At 37.1% G+C, this 17,727-nt stretch overlaps 1 protein-coding gene across 1 annotated transcript in view; it reads right to left on the reverse strand.

The window, feature by feature from the left end:
- Positions 1-895: 895 nt before the first annotated feature.
- ZIC4 (Zic family zinc finger 4) overlaps positions 896-17,727 on the reverse strand; it is a 157,305-nt gene continuing 140,473 nt past the window's right edge. The window contains exons 5-6 of the transcript XR_014957207.1: positions 4,134-4,229; positions 896-1,045 (exon numbers count right to left, since the gene is read on the reverse strand). The gene's annotated coding sequence lies outside the window, so the exon portion shown is untranslated. The remainder of the gene's footprint in view (positions 1,046-4,133; positions 4,230-17,727) is intronic.

The following is a 17,727-nucleotide window of genomic DNA, read 5'->3' on the forward strand; positions in this document are numbered from 1 at the left end:
GGTAACTTTATAAGAATTTGCCTCTCATAGTTAGCAGCCCTGAGTAGGTTTGAATTCCTACATCATTACTTATGGAAAAGCAGAACAACTGAGAGAATGCAGGGGTCTGTTTGGTCTACAGACTTCTGTACTGCAAAGGTACAGGCTCAACACTCATGTAAGGTTAAATAGCCTCTAAACCAATTTAAACTAGCTTTAAAAGAACTCAGTTTAGGGTCAGAATGTTTCCCTGGCAAGACAGCTGCTGTCATCTCATCTGTTCTGGCTTCTTTCTAACCTATTACTTATCAAATGGACACAAGCACAAGGTTAGATTTTTCATTCCGTTTTTTTCATCTGGCATTTTTGTTCTGTATATTTGATTGCAAAGACCTGGTTTTATTGAAGGCCTTGTACCTGCAGAGTAGAAGCAATTTAGCCTTGTGTCCCTGGTTAACACAACTGTGGAATTTCTCAGGAACACTCAGTTCAGCACATACCTGCATGTGTGCAGCTTTCAGGCTCCACTGTACACTTATTTGCACCATACATTTGTGATTACATACATTTATTGTTACATCTCCCCTAAGGTTTGAAGTGATTTAAAGGATTCCATATATATAATTAAACTATACACTGGCCTAAATCATAAATCCAAGTCAGCAATAATAAAATAGGGACAATGTAATTGAGATGAGGCTGCTGATTTCCAATACAGTATTTGGGTTTTTACTGGTGTAGAAATTAAAATCTGACTATAGTAGTATTGTTTCAATCCTGACAAACCTTTCCACAACTATTTTTTATTCACATGGATAGGGCTGTAAATAAGTACTTACCCCATAAAATGAATATGGTACATGAAATACTTCGTCTTTGTATTCTTGCAATGTATGTAGCCTCATACAAGTACAGAAATGGATTAGACATTCCTCTTTGGTTAAGAGATATATCAGTGCATAAAGTCACAGTCTGGGTTCATTTAGCCTTTTCATTTGTAGTGCTCCATATTACATGAGTGCAGATCTATTTGAATCTGTTTAATATTCATGATCCTCTCACCAGTCTGAGTGAAAGAGATAAAGCTTTTGATAGCAATCTCAGCAACTTGATTAACAATGCACTAATCATCACTACCATTGACCTGATTCAGAAATGTTTTCAATTCATCCATCACTTTATAACCAAAGATGATTGCATTACCTTACCATTTTTTATTTAAATAAAACCACATGAGCTGTAAATATCTTGCCATTTTACTAAATGCACCTTGGTACCAAATTAATTTATTTTTAAAACTAAATACCAAAATGACCTATAATAACCAATTAGGGCAGGAGCATAGGGAAAACGTATCACAAGTGGTCTGCAATAAAATCAATTCACTTTGACTTCACATCAATAAATGTTAAATTGTGCCAAGGAATTAATTTTGCAATAAATTGTTATTGTTGTTATAAAATCTAACTAACACATATTACCAGGAGTAATTATCCATATATCAGAATGCATTGAATGTAGAGTGTGCACTATAATTACTCCCAAAATTGCTTATCATTCAAATGGTAATTTTAGGGATAATGTTTCTTTAACTATAACTTTATAAATTTCATCAGAAATTTATTTTTAGGGTTTTTTTTTTCTTTACTTAGTACTGCAAAGAAAACAGAAAACTGACTGTTAAAAATGCAACAGATAATAAATATGGTAATGCAGTTTAATCAGTATGTCTTACTTTAATATATAATTGCCAAATTTTGCAACACTATTAGTAAAGTGAGATGCCTCCTTGTGAGTGGAATTTCCTTCACGAGTGCTAGCTGGAATCTCCAAGCCTATTCATGGCAATCGGTAGAGTACAGCACTGTAAAAATATTAGCATCCAAGTCTGTGTGAACACAAAACCTATAGGGGTTTTTCTTAAATGTTTTTCTTAGATATTGAATTTTTCTCTTGTTCTATTATTTGTGTACAGGCTGAAGTCCACTGTCACAGGTATTTAGTTCAGCATTTGGAAACTGTGATATCAATGATCAAACCGAAGAAAAAAGAAAAAGAAAAAAATTTAAATAAAATTAAAAAAAAAAAAGAAAGAGAAACAGAAAAAAGAGAGTAAGACATTCAAGTATACTCTCTTCCTTTTTTAGACCTGGGAGCATTGAAAGCCTAATTCCAGAATGCAAATACTACTCTGCTTTTAGTAATTCTTAAATGCTGTGGTTAAATTGTGTTGATCAATAGAAGTTTGAAATTATCATGACTGTTTTCAGCTCACCTGGAGCCCTCTAATGGGTTTATTGTTTTTCATTTTTGCCTTAACCATATCATATACCTGAAGTTCTGAACATCCCAAGTTACAGGAGAATACACATGGAAAGATGTCAGTGTTTTGTCTAACTGTGGTATTAGGCATAGAACCAATAATATCCAGGGAGAATTCCTAACAGTATCCAGCTGGATTAGTGTATGTTAGTGTTTAGTTTCATCAGCACTATTTGAACTAGAAAATTGTTGTCAATATCTGTATATAGGGCAGGGAGTTTGAATTATTTTATTCATGGAACTGGACAGTGGAGTTTGGACATGGTGACAATTCTAAGAGGAACAGATTAAGGAAGCTCAGCTCGTGCTGCTGTGATGGAGCTCGTCGTGTAGCAGGAAATGCAGTCTCTGCAACTGCTGGTGCTGTCTAAGAACAGAGCTTCAGAGCAGTCTTTTGCACATTCAAAACACACTAATATGGTGATTAACTTTGGTGATGAATTTTGAAGCTTCTTATGAAATAACACCATTCTGTTGAACACATGTTTTATGCTACCTTATTTTCATAACCACATATAGTAGACTAAATCAGAAAACACAAAGGCCTTCAAAGCATTTTTAGAAATAACTTTTATAAGACAAATGTGAAGTGGCATGAATAATGAGCTTTGTATTCTGTGGGTGCTACTGAATTTGCAGTTTCATCAGAAAATATTGGCGAGGATTACCAAATCCCTTTTTTCAAATGTTTGTGACACACATTGTGAGGATGTGACAGAATTTTCTAACATTTTCTTTATTGCGCCCTTGCTTATGTCTAAAAGCCCAGAGTGCTAGCAGGAATTCAATCATTTGCAAGAACTACCATGATCATGAAATTGCACTTTTACTTTTGGAAGTGATCAACACATTTTGTAATGATGAAATAGGTGATCTCTAAATTGCTGTCTACATCTTGCAGTTGTAAGGAAACATTTCTGTAATGAGAAAAACATTTTAAATCTCCTGGAACAGCACTGTGAAAAACTTCAGAACAATGGGGGACATGTGGCTTCTCATACTTCCCTTTGGACACCCAGTTTAATCCCATCAGGGTGGGTTCCTGTCTAGGTTAGGTGATTGATGTAAGCCAGACTCCAAGAGCATACGGACAGAGTACATTAAATTGTTTTCTAATGATAGCTGAATTTGGTGATACCATTTTTATTGTCTTGAATTTCTTTTTACTTTCCTTGAGATTATTACTTAAAGAAATCTCTCAGAGATACCCAATGGTTTTGTAAACCAGCAGCTGCTAAGTATTTTTGAAGATACTGACACAGTAAATTGTTAGGAGTATTAAAGTGATATTTTGAGAATTAAATACAAAGAAAATAAGTTTAAAAGTTAAGAAGTCCACAAGACACATATAGTCCTCAGAGCCTCTTCTTGAGAATTCACTGAATATGCCTTTCACTTCTAGTGGGTGCTTCTCATTCAACAGTGTTGTAGATTTCAAAAAGTTTCTATTTGTGGTACTCTTAAAACCCTTCTGAAGTGAATAATTTTTATCCAATGCTTGATTATTTAATAGATAATCTAGATTTAATTTTGAGGAAGAAAAATATGTGTCATCTTAGCCATTTAATACAAAAATACATGGCCTAGAGAAATGTTATTTTAAAGCTGTTTGCCTCCTTAATTGCAACAGTCTGTATATCTATTTGTCTAGACTCCATCAAGGGCACTATTGTAGCTGGAGGCATTGGTTTGAAGAAGACTAAAGGGCTACATCATGTCAAAGCCTCAAGTAGGAATTATTGCCTTTCTTACCACAGTTCACAGCTGTATTATGTCACCAAATCACATCACAGTGTAATCAAAGATGAATAAAATATTTTTTTTTTCTTTACCTTAAATGCTTTCCCTGTCAATTACAATCAAAGGACATGATTTCAAGTCTGTCAGTTTGCTGGGTTCTCTCCTACTGATGACTCCAAAACTGTAATCTGCAAAATATAAAATGAATCAGAGAAGTCTTAGAATGATTCTGCTATTAAGAAGAAGAATGTTTTTCTCCCACAGGGGACAGGAAAGTAATTGGTCTTTAAAGAAAGAAATCAAAGATGTTAAAAAATTACCTTTTGGTCCTTTCCTCTCCACCTTTAGCTTTTTGGCTTTTTTTTTTTTTTTCTGTGCTAAACCTTCAGCCATTTCGTTTTCTTCTCCTAAGAAGGCAAGCATAAGTATTCTAATCAAATCTGTCCAGTTTTGTGTGCCATTAGAGTAAACATTTAACTGTGTCTTGTTTGCTCCATCACACCTATTCCCCTCAGTGTTTTTGTCAATTGGGTGCTCTGTAGTGGGCAGGCTGTACGCCTGCTGCAACTCCAACTTCTAGGCAGTTTAGTGGCTTGATTACATCATTAACCATAATCAAAAACATTTCCCCAGAATGATTTTAGCTTGGTAGTAAGGACTGCTTCCTTTGATCTCAGTAGCAACATTTTACGATAGGTTGCTCCTCATTTACACTACAAATGCTGGCAAAAATGAAAGTGGTATCTTCCCTAGTAATACCAGATAAAATAAAATAACTGGTTAGTAGTCATGCCATCTGGTATCACTGATGAACAATGGCCTTTTTCTCTTAAGAAAATTGTATAAACATGTATATATGTGTGCATGTATTACTCTGTAGAGTGAAATTTTCTAATGTATATCCTTGTATTATACTTAACAACATATTCCTTTTCAGCATTTGAAATGTGGTTTAAAGCATGCCATTGGATTGCAGCTTTGCAAAATATTTTTAGTTGTAGCAAAAACATTCATTGCACCTTCACTGCTTGCAGAATAGACCAGAATTTCATTTTAATGCACCAAGTCTTGTTAGAAGCCTCATAGCAAATGGAGTTTTCAGCATTTCTAATGATGGTTCCCTATTATAAAACCAGTGCAATAGTTGCAGTTCATATCAGTTGCCTGCACTATCAAAACATTAATTGACCAACCACTCCAAAGCTGAAAAGTTACAAAGATCTGTACCTGCTACAGGGAGATCATCCCAGTGCTGTTCCAGTGCACTCAGAAAAATACACCACATGTATATAATAAAAGTCATGTTTGAACTGTAATGTCTCCAGGACCAAGCTAGAGCTGACCCATGTGGGTGGGACAGACAGAGGATGTTCAAAGACCTTTATACTGGCAGCCCTTGATCTCTCCTGTGCTCTTCCTGTTGTATTTTACAAGCAGTCTTTTACACTGGATCTAAAGTTTACTGGGGGAAGATGGGAAGTGTTTTGTGGCCTACAGCATGTGCCAAAGGGATAGAAAAGGAAGAATTGTGGAGCTCTCCAGGCTGTGCATCTTGCTTGACTTCTGGGGATTATGTTTGATGTCCCAGCTGCTCAGACCCACACCCCTACCTTATTGCCAGCCAGTGATCCAGGTACTGCAGGGTTGCAGGACCCTCTCACCTTCCATTAGCACAAGGAGCTGGCTGCCTCTAGTTATGCTGGGTTCCAAATCTCACTTGCCAGCAAATTTTGTAGCTGAAGAGTTTCCCTGAAACCTTATTACTTTATTCCTTTATTCCTATTTCAAAGCAAATTGTTGCAATATACAAATGTCTAACAGGCACTTATCTTCCATATGCTTGCTTGAGGAGCAGTAGAAAAGGAAAAGGAAATTAGTGTCATCTTCTTGTTGGTTAAACTGGGGACATTTTTTTGATGTTCCTCAGTTGCTGATAGTTTTGTTTCCTCTAATATAAGCATGAAAGATACAGCAAAGCATAAAAAACCAGAATCTGCTAAGATTGTCAACAGTGACAGAGCAAGAGTTTTCTGGTGATACGCTTTCAATTTTCAGAGATGTCAATGGATAAAGGAAGATCACAGCAAAGTGGTGCCAGTGAATAATGGAAGGGTAACGAGTGGGCCCTTCTTGGCAGCTGTCCCACCAAGTTACGATGTATTCATGTGGATATTCCCTGAGTTTACAGGAAAAGAAAAACAAGTACAGTCTCTGGTGGCCAAGTTTTAAATAGCCACTGCCTTTAGTAGGATGATACCCCATACAATCTACAAACAGGCAGAGGAAGCAGACTGCCTGCATCCATCAACTTAGTAAATGCCTCCAGATTAGCAGAAATATTTTGAAACAGCCAATAATTATAAAAGAGTTGCTTGCCATTGCATAATTATTTTATAAACCACATAACATACAACTGTTACTTAGTCACAGAGGCCCTCTTCACACGGTACCATATGGCTAATGGCTTCTACAGCACATCACACCATACTGATACTCCTTCTCATCATACTGTATTGGCTACCGGCTCAGTTTGCTGCTAATGTCTGTGTTACCCTTTCACTGCATGTTTATTTTATGAAATTGTGGCATCTGTTTTTGGTGTTTATTCTAAAATGGCATTGCTATGTTCCCAGCCTTAGCCTGAAAATCACCTCTGTATTAATTTCCCATGGTAGATTTAAAAACATATTTTTAGTTGTCTTTTTCTTGGGTCTCTGATGAACAAATCTTGACCTTTTTTGCATTGTGATTTATAGTAAAAATTTTTTTGTTTCTTGAGTCCTGTTCCTGAGTGATTTGCACTGGGTAATATCAGATATTTTCATTTTGTTGATGACAAACACCCTTTGCCTACACTGACCAAGCTGCCAAATATTGAAACGCAAATAATCTTCTTTCTCATTCAGCTCCCAAACACCTTCATAATCTTTACACAGCTAATATCTAATTCTAGTATGAAAGCACTATAGCAGGACCTACACTTCAGGGCCACACACCAAGGCCATTTTTCAAAGTTTCAGTGGTATCATAGCAGCTGGAATATAATTTTGAAACAATACTGTTTTGTAAACTTCCATAACAATACTTTAAATATGTGACCAGAATTGGAATGGCCCTAGAAATTTTAACTTTGCATTATGAACCAAAGTGTCTGGTTCAGGAAAAATACTGATTCCATCCCATTTACCAACAACTAAAGACACAAACAACTTGTATTTGTGGGCCCAGGTCCAACAGAATTTATGTCTGACATTGGCCAAGGGTAGGCTGTGGAACTAGGTCCTTTGCAGTCACTTTCTCACAGAAATACCTTGGAATCTCTTCTGCAGCCACAAACATTCCTTGACAATAGAAGCAGTACCTGTCTGTTGGCCAGACAGCTGGACCAAGGGTAGCTACCAGGCTGGCAAAAATGCAAATATTTTGCACTTGCTCCTCCAAGGTGGATCATGCAGAAATGTGGTGGTGACCATCAGTGTACAAGCGCTGTGCTGTTGGCTCTTGGTGTAACCTTCACTGTGAGACTGGGAAGCCTGGTTTTAGCATCTGATCCTGCCCCTGTCAAAGCTGGTGACTTGTCTCGCAGGTACTCTAGGAAAACCAGAATGAACTCTTTGGAGAACAGCCCAGTTTTGAGTTCTCGGTGCCTTTTTCTCTCATTTCCCATGAGCAGTGTCCCATGGACTGACTTCTCCACCAGCCCTGAGCTCACCCCAGCTCCCAGCACTGGTTCCCCACAAATGGCCTGTTCTCTCACCCTGCAGAGAGGCACTAAACTAAACCAATCTACTCACACCATCTGCTCACAGCACACTTACAAGCAAACTAATCCACAAATTCAAGCTTTTGCTAGACAGAAAAATTACTCCGATTTTTTCAAGTATTTTTGGAGCAGTCTCTGCTGTTCATGGTGCTTCTCAGGTGCTTACAGTAACCAAGAGAAAGAAAAAGACCCAGAACACTAATTCCCTGCTGAATACTGTATGGAGAAACTACAGAACCTTAACTGATTATTAGTATGTTTTTTAATTGGCCTGTTCTAGTTTAGAGTGTCTTGTGTTATCTTTGCCTTGTTTGGGGATTTTTTCCTAGATTTCCCACTGTGAAATTGCCTTGGTGAAGCAAAGTCAGAGTGAAACAGTCATGCACAATGTGTGCAGCCTAAACCAAATGATTTCCAAGTCTCAGTCTGTACATGGAACTGACTGACTACACTTCCAATTCATGATTTGGAAAAAGCTAGCAAAGCAGGAAAAAAAAAAAAACAAAAACAACAAAAAACATTTTGGCAAGGAGGAAGAAAGGAAAAGAAAATGTTTCTTAACTGCCTGATGAACAGTTGGAGAACTTCAGATCTGATTTCATTCAACATTCTTGTATAAGTAAGTGCAGTTTATTACTGATTAACATGACCTAGTGCTTGTTAAATGGGCATGACTGCAATTCTGCCAACTGCACTGAAACACAAACAAGTTCCCACAGTAACCTCATACTAATGTTAGCACAACCTGAGTACTACCAGCTGTGCATTTATGCAAAAATCCAACATTTTACTGCATATTTGACAGGAAACATCTACTTTCTGTATTGCAGGAAATCAAATACTTTAGAGGTTTTTTCTCTATTTTTCAACTTCAACTTCTGCAAATTCTGGGAAAATATTTAATGCAATAAAAGAAACCAACTTGATACACTGAACTGCAAAAAAGTAGGAAGAAAGAAACAATAAGAAAAGAAAATATTAAAACTTTTTTCCCTAGATATTAGGCAAATAAGGGAAGAGTTGAATTCATAAGATATTAGCCAGACAATCTTTCTGCATGTCTTTCATTAAATGAAGATTCATAAGGCACCAATAGGTAAACTAAGCAATATATACAATAATTTTAAAAAGGACCATCCAGGGGAAATAATAGAGCCTTAAACTTTAATTGGACTATTAACTTCACAGCAAAATATCTTTACATCAGACATTAAGGTCTGTAGAACCATAGAGATGTGCTTTACTCTGTTTTTTCTTGTCACACAGATAATGGAATTGTCCTGTGAAACAAAGTTTAACTTTACCTTGTGGTTTCCTTTGCATCTATGATATTTGAATAAAGAGTTATTTAAAATGTATGCCTCATTTCCTTCCATACCTCCATCCTTAGACTGCTATCAAGTATTATTTATTAACTCTATTATAGTACCATATTGAGGCTCTAATCAAGACTATGCCCCTACTGTGTTAAACTCTGTACGTTATAAAATAAAAGATAATCCTTTTCCAAATGCTTACATCAAAAGAAGTGAAAGGTGTCTTATGAGAGTGTGAAAAACTGAACTTTGTCAATGGATGATGGTAAGTCAGTGCAGAGCCAAGACCAGCAAAACTTCTCCACTCCTGCCCCAGTCAGCAAGGATGTGATAAGAACTATGGGGAAAACTGTATGAGAGAACTTAGAGGTTACCCTAAGGAGGAAAAAAAAATCCCCTTCCATACTTGCCCTCTGCTTTTTAAGAGATACAGCATCAACTAAATAGCAGACAAATAGCTGAATCTCTTCCTATCATGACAAGCTATTTTAGCAATTCATATTTTATAGGAACTGTAATTGGTGCTTAGTATATTAATTTGAGCTGCACCTCTCACTGAATTCCTTGATCCTAGCTTCCTTTAAAATAATAACAATTAGTACAGAAAGGTAGTTCTTCCAATAGGACTAGATTTTATGTTGATATTTTTCTTTAACTACACAATATAAAGGTTTAATTCCTGAAAGAAAACACCTAAGTTGCCACACTGTACTGGAAACAGCCAAATCAGACAGTAGCAGCAGCAAGTAAAACTGGGATGATCACTTAAAACTATTTCTAAATGCAGCCATAGACAATGACAAAGAACTACTTTCAAAAAAAAACAATTCCTGTTAAATAATTCTTGAAGTACCTAAACTTAGTCAAGAACTTGGAGATTAAATCAGATGAATCCTACTGTCTACAGCTAGGTCTAGGCATCTGCATTTAACAAGAACCTCAATACTTTTTACAGATGAATTGCAGCTGAGATATATGCAGGCTGAAGAGCTCTTCAGAGTCTGTTCCAATGAAAATATTGTCTAAGTACATAAGCATTAGAGCTGAACAAATAATTCTCGATGAATAATTTATCTGATTGATTTCCCCTTTTTATTCTCTCCGTCTTCAGAGGCTATGCATGGACAGAACAAAAAGTATATTGAATTTATTCATTATTTGAAATTATTCACAATCTTGTTCAGTGAATAATTCTAGGCCTGCAAATCCTTTGAACTGTGGACTTTGAGTAGCTAATTTGCAGCCCACACTATAAAGTGTGTAATAACAAACTAACTAGCTAGCCAAGCACAGTTTTTAATTGGAAGAGTCTGGCATCTGAATGAGTCCTGTTTGAAATTCAGTCCAGTAGGTGCATGAATGCTCAAGCTAAAAAGTCATTTTTCACAGGCATTTTTGCTACTTCAGTGCAAATGTTCCAAAGATGGGTTTGAAGTATTTGGATACAAGGCTGCCCATTCACAGAGTTCTGACAGTGCTCCCCTCTTCTAATGAGCCTTAGCAATACATAGATCAACATATTCATGAGCAGAAACATTCCACTTAGTATGAAAGCACATATCAATAAGACTAATAAGAATGTTCATATGATAATTTTTGCATTACTTAGCATTCACATGGACAAAGTAGGGAAAGAAAAAATATTGCCTTGAAAAAGTGCAAATACAGAGTTGAGCCTTGTAAGTCTCCACAGAGCTAGAACAACATTCATTTTTCTTACCCTCTTCCTTCTCAGCTTTATTTATTCCTGTCTGTCCTTGACAGAATCATCAGTTTTTAAAGTGAACTTCTTCTGGGTTGCCATATCACTCTTCTCCTTGAAAGACTGGCTACAGAGAGCTGATCAAAACAGAGGGCAGGTAGACAACCAGGGCAGGATTTCAAGAAAGGCTTTAGCATTCTTTAAAGTGTTTCAGCGAGGGGCTTGCTGAGGTCAGAGGCAGCATTAACTGGAATTTGTCTGCCACTTCTTTGGTGTTTCTGGGAATCTCTAGAGGTTTTCTCATAGCGTACCTTTGAACTTCAAACTTCTAGTAAGCTGGTGTATAGCTCACTCCACAATTTTGATTGTGAATCTAACCAAAGAAAGAAGCTAGAGTTTATTTACCAGCCATCAATCAGCAAATAAATTATTTACAGATGTCTTCATTTATTTGACTCTTTCATTTATTTACTTATAGCTACAGCAAATACCACCACCAGACAGTGTCCAGATGGAAAACAATTACCCCACACTGGAACCGTATGCTTCCTAAGAGAAGCTGAGAAATTATTTGAATTTCAGACAGAAACAATTGGAAGCAAATTCAGGCCTATTTTTGCAAACAACTCCCCTTTGGACACAGATGCTGTTAAATCTTTCTGACACATCACAAAGGAAAAACAGATTTGACCTTCAGAGAGAGGCTTAAGATACTCTATCATTCAATCCAAACTGAATGATAATCCTGTGTAAGTGGCAAGTGTGGACTCTCCTCTGTGCACTGTGTCAAGTACAAGAGTAACCAAGTTTATCCATATACATGTCACCTGAGGCTCAGAGATGCTGACATGCTAAATGCAGCACATCAGAATTTACAAGGTGGGGAGAAGTGCTTTGATTACACAAGAAAATTACTTATTAGAATAGTTCTAGTAGATTAAATTTGAATATAAAACCTAAGCAACTACTTGAAGCTGCTTAATAGAGTCTATAACTATTTACAATTATAACCACTGAGATAAAATGTGAGCACAGTGAGATTGATCTAATGCAGATAAGTAGAGACAACAAGGAAGAATATATCTCTAGACTCTTCACTATCATCTCACACACATCACAAATCCAGTTCTGCAGTAATATCCTCCACTGGGAGTTTGCAGTTTGAGACCTTCTTCTCTGTATTTCCAGACTGTGTTGAAACACAATCCAGACAATCATCTGGATCATTAGAGTCCAAAGCTCTACAAACCCCACTTCATTGCTCAAATGGTAGAAATGATCGCTTTCATCTGCATTCCTCCAAATCCAGACACTGCCATTTGTTCCTGCTGGGGCATTGTGTTTTGAACTTCAAGTTTCACTGGGTTGTGCCTTACAGGCAAAATGGATCCCTTCTAATTCTAGAGAAAAATTAATTCAATTTGCAAATATCATTTGAAGATGTTTGTGTTCTCAGATATCTAGTCATTTGGAGAGATGGGTCTTTTGAGTCCTTGATCTTTCTGTTATTTCTTTCAGGTGATATAATGGCACAGAACCCTTGCAAATATTCTCACAAGGAATGAAATCCAATGCAGTGCTTAGATACTTAAAGAAATAAGTATTCAGGAAACAGATACTACATAATAAAAAAAAAACACAAAGCTGTACTAGAAAGAACTATATGGCCATCTTGTTTAAATAAGAGACAAGAAGATGATCAACATCATGCCTTATTAATCATAAAACTGGAAGTCATAACTGTGGAACTAATCTATCTTGGAGGGAAGAGTATATTTCTGCATTTCCTGTCTTGGAGGGAAGAGCAGATTTTTGCCACATAAACTGCTCTCTACATCCAAAAAGATGGGTTTCATCAGAAAGCTTATTTCTTGTTGTAAAGAAGCTGAAATATTTTGGAGGTTTGCCAGACATAATGAAAAGCTGGGTGTCCTAGGAATTTCTTCATATCAAGGACTACGTGTCCCATTACAAGAGAGGGAAGAAGGATAAAGACTTGAAAATCCTTATACATATAAATTCTAAAATCTTTAAAAATAGTACTTCATCTTTTAGGAGATTCAAAGGTGTTTTTCATAACTGAAAACAAGCAGGAGACCCAGTTTGTTAATCCAAAAGTAGTTTGGGCCAGGACACCAACACAATAGAATTTCTGAAGGCTTAGCTATAGAGAGACCAAGAGACCTTCCTTTAGTTTTTCCTGTCCAGCAATCTGGGAACTGGCTTTGCCTTGGTTGACCTTCCCTACCAGAATGCAGATCAGCGTGGAATGTTTCACTTCTGGACACTATTACATAAGGATGGAACATGGATTGTCAGCTATAGACTCCAGCTGATATATGAGGAATTTAACAGCTCTGAAATCTTTCACTTGCCAAGCATCTCAGAAAATTCCATTATGTAGATAGAAGGTGATCACCATAAATTTAATATCTTACAGATCTTTTTTTCTGTTATTCTCAATCAGACTTTTTTTACATTTTCAGCTCACAAAGGTACAGATGGGCTTGACTAAACAGTAAAAAAATTCAATTTACTTATGCCTTCAGTTATATCTCAATATTAGTTTACAAACATGAAGCTGAGTTTCAGATCACAAGCAAACTCAATATACTTAGAAAATTAAATCACCCTATCAGTGGTATGGTTTCAAACTGCAATTTTCTTTCCTTTTTTTGTTTTGTTTTTCTGATATAGAATTACTTTTTTCCAAGGCTAAATAAATAGCAGATGGGTCAATCTTTAGGTCACAAGATCTATCTTTTCATTGCCAGGTAATATTCATAGCACAGCAGGGTTAAATGATGCTCCACAGTTTGAGGGCATTTGATGGAATCTTTTCTGTGATTACTTTAAGTGGCATGAAGTGGACATCTAAATCTTTGGATTTTGAAATGAAAATGGTTGTGGAAAGAATATTTTCAATGGCTGGCACAAATGAGCATCTATTAATCATTTTCCTTTACAACTAACCTTGTTTGCATTGCCCAAAATTAAACAATTTAAGTCATTTTGACACAATATCATCCTTTTAAAAGATGGAGTCATTTTTCACTTCCTGACACTACTCTGAATAGGGGAGCCCAAGACTGGAGACAGCACCCAAAATGTGACCTCATCAGTACTAATCAGAGAGGAGGCATCACTTCCTTCCCTCCCCTGCTAACACCCTTCCTAATGCATTATTGACTGATGTCCAATTTGGTGCCCACCAGGACGTCTAGGGTCTTCTCCTTCCAGCTGCTTAGACTGTGCCGGTGCAGTGATTCCTTCACAGGGGCAGAACTTTACATTTCTCTTTGTTGACCTCCATGTGATTCCTGTCAGTTCATTTCTCCAGTCTGTTGATGCCCAGAGAAAGAGCAGCACAGCCCTCTGGTTTATCAACCACTGTGTTCTGTACCATCCTCAGACCCGCTGAAGCTGCACTGTCCCATCATCCAGATCACTGCCCACCTCAGCACCAGAGGGGTACACTATGGGCCTTCAGCTGGGCACTGTAGTGCTGCTAAGATTTCCGTCCACCTCACTGTTCCATTTCCCAGCCCATGCAACACAGAATATGTAAGAACAACGTGGAAGGAAGTGACAAAACCCATGCTGAACCCCAAACACACAGGATTGACTCCTGTCCCTTCATTTGCCAAACTAGTCATCTCACCATAGAAGGTTCTCAGATTGGTGAAATATGATTTCCACTTTATAACTCAATGCAAATTGCTCACTTTTGTGTGATCAGATCATGGAAATGGTTTCCATTCAGCAGCAAGTGTTGCAGCATGTCAAGACAGCCACAATACACAGAGTATCATCATACAACCTCAGAAAGCTTCAACCCATACACAGGAACACCAGAGCACTTCAGAAGGCTTCAAGCATCCAAACTCCTTGTTCTTTAGCCCAACCTTTTATCCCCTCATGTTGCTGCAGTGCCCCTGTGAGCCCTCTGCTCCCTTTGGGGGTTGCTCAGTGCCCCTGGGCACTCCATGGCTCATTGTGTCAGTGCTGCTCACCTGCTGCTCACAGCTGAGACCACTGAGGATGAGCTCCCACAGCCCCACCCCAATCACCACAAACTCTGTGCCTACAAGCAAGTTGTTTGGGTTTTTTTTCTTGATAGTATTCACCTCAAAATTTTTGATGGATGAATAAAAATCTTTTATTAATAGTGGTGCATTAATGAGAACAACAAATAATAAGACAAGTGGCAAAATACTCCAGATCTTTAAAGGCAGGGCTGAAATCGAAGCTATGATACATTTTAATTTTCTTAATTAACAGACTTATAATGAAAAATCAAATTCTGAGAGACATTATTAAAGGAAGTTTAGATTCTAATTATAGTTTATCAGAAAAATATTTTTAAATGTTATTTCCACTTTGAAGATTGAGAATTATCATAGTCTCTTCATGGCAAAATCTTTCTTGCTCCCTTCCAGTACTTTCTTGCCTGGGATTGTATTTATGTTCAACAGAATAAACCTTTTGCTAGTAAAATCATTAAATAAATCATAAAAATTACAGTTTCTATAATGCAATTAAAAAGTACAAATCTGAACAACAAAATAACTTTCTAAACAAATTCTCTTCTGATGAACAATTTTGTACTGACTTTACTTACATAGAATTTTGAAACATTAAAAAGGGGTAAAGTCTGGGGTCTTATTTTTTGCTGAGGTCTTATTTTTTTGCTGAAAAAGTGGTGGAAATCACACCCTGTAAGTGCTGGTTCTGCATTAGGAACCATTGGTTGTGATCAACAGGAGGAGGAGGCTCCAGTCACCCCTTGCTCGCCTCTGGTGTTGTTGCCATGGCAATGCTGAGCATCAGATTAGGCCAGCTGTACAGAGTGACATGCTGTGTGCTTCCCAAGACCCGACTTTGCTCTTTCTTTTGTTGTTATTTTTATTAAAATAGCAATACAGATTGTTTGCACCGAACATGTATAATAATAATGTGTAAAAGAATAAACTCATTAGACAGCAGAAGGTATCATTAAGACAAAAATCTCATGGCAATTAAAAAGACAGGCTGTATGTGTGATAAACCTTCACACCCCAAGACAGAGCCAAAAACTGAATGAAAACGTCTCTGCAGTCACATTAGCACATTAATATTCATCACTGATATTTAGGGTTTTTAAACTCTTCTTTCAACCCATTGTCAGAGGCAGGCACAAACTCTGCAGCACTGACCCAAAATGGTGTAGAACATTCTAAAACCAGGTTACCACAAGCCTACAGTGGAAGCCTCCCAAGTAACTTAGAGCATCTTAAAAGAGAGAATTATAGAACAGAAATTAATAAATGAAAGATCAAAACTTCATTTACATTGCCTGATGGATTTTTCACCTTAAAAACTACATTTGGTTTCTTTCACTTATCCACGCTTCCTTAAAGGCTGCTTATGTTTAATATTAATGTGGGGTAGAGTCACAAATTAATGATAAAATCCCCTACATAAATACATGCACACAAAGACTCTGACATCTTTGCTCTAGAAAAGAAGCACATAGTTCTAAGAGTTTGCAAGTTTCAGAGATGCATATGCTGAAATATGTGAATCCAGAATGTGACTTCCTCGGAATCCAGAAAAGGTTCACTGTCATGTGTCCTGTGCAGCTGGTCTCTGTCCTCTTGGTAACTTGGGGTCTGGCTGGCACATTGGCAGTGTTTTTCAAATTCCATGCACTCTTTTGATACTTAAGCACTGTGACTGAACAGCTTTCACTTAGCAGGTTTCCTCAATAAAACCCCAATCAAGCTGAAAGAAATTGTTTAATCCATGCCTTGGTCTAAAGCCAGGTCAAGCTGGTCTCATTTATCATCTTTTTAGGGTGGAGCTTTTAAATATGGATGGGTGATACACCTCGAAGTGTTGGAACCCATATGGAGAAGGTATGGCTCCATTACTATTAACAAGTCATTGTTAATACCTCTTTGCCAAAGTAGCAGAGCACAGCGCCTGGTCAAATATAAAAGCCTTTGAAGGTTCTTATGGGAATTCAGTTAGACTTTTGCTGTGTAAATGCACAATTTGTTTCTACTATATAGACCTTGAAATGAGGGAGATCCCAAAGGCTATAGGAAAACATCTGCAAAATTCTGTATGGGTCAAATATTCTACTGATGTGATTTTCTCTTTGAAAATTGGTTTACAGATGGTTAGCAAGGTGTTCACAGTGTTCAGTTTTATTATTTCATTGTTGGCATTTGCACCCAGTGCTCTGAAAATAACTTTGTGGATTCAATGCAATAACTACTGCCCAAAGGAAACATTGTTCAGTTATGTGAGGAAATTAAAGCGAGTAATTTCATTTCTTTTATTGCCATTTATTAACTTTTCTCCATATGTAAAGTCCGAGAATTTATAATAGAGTTTCAGTCGAATTGCTTCTTTTGAAGCCAAATCCTGTTACTTTGACTTCCAGGCTTGGCGTTGGCCAGATTTATTAGCCAGATTCTGCAGAACAATTCTTTGTCCCATTGTGTATCACCCTCCAACTCTGGCTCTTCATCAATACAAGAGCAGCAACACTGAAACAGAGATCAGTGGAGGAAAAGCAGCTTGTTTAAGAGCCCTTGTCCTAGAAAACAAGAACTATGGATGTGGACATTCTCTACAGACAAGATGGTCAGAAAATGGTAGGTTCAAAAGAATTATTATTTTTCTCCATGACAAGACAGGGAATAATTTCTTAAGTTGCTGTTTACTGTCAACAAAACTTTGAGAGAGGGAAGGTGTTCATCTTAGGAATTGCCTTATTTTGTTTAATATAATCAAGGCAATTGGGCTACATTTCTAATCTCTGCTTAATACTAGGAGTTGATTTAAATTTGACCCTAAAAGGTCTCAATTTACCTTGTAACATCAACACTGGGGTCTCAAAAGTGCAAATGTAGACA

The sequence above is a fragment of the Lonchura striata genome, chromosome 9, assembly GCF_050655825.1.
Source record: "Lonchura striata isolate lonStrDom1 chromosome 9, ASM5065582v1, whole genome shotgun sequence".
Lineage (NCBI taxonomy): Eukaryota > Metazoa > Chordata > Aves > Passeriformes > Estrildidae > Lonchura > Lonchura striata.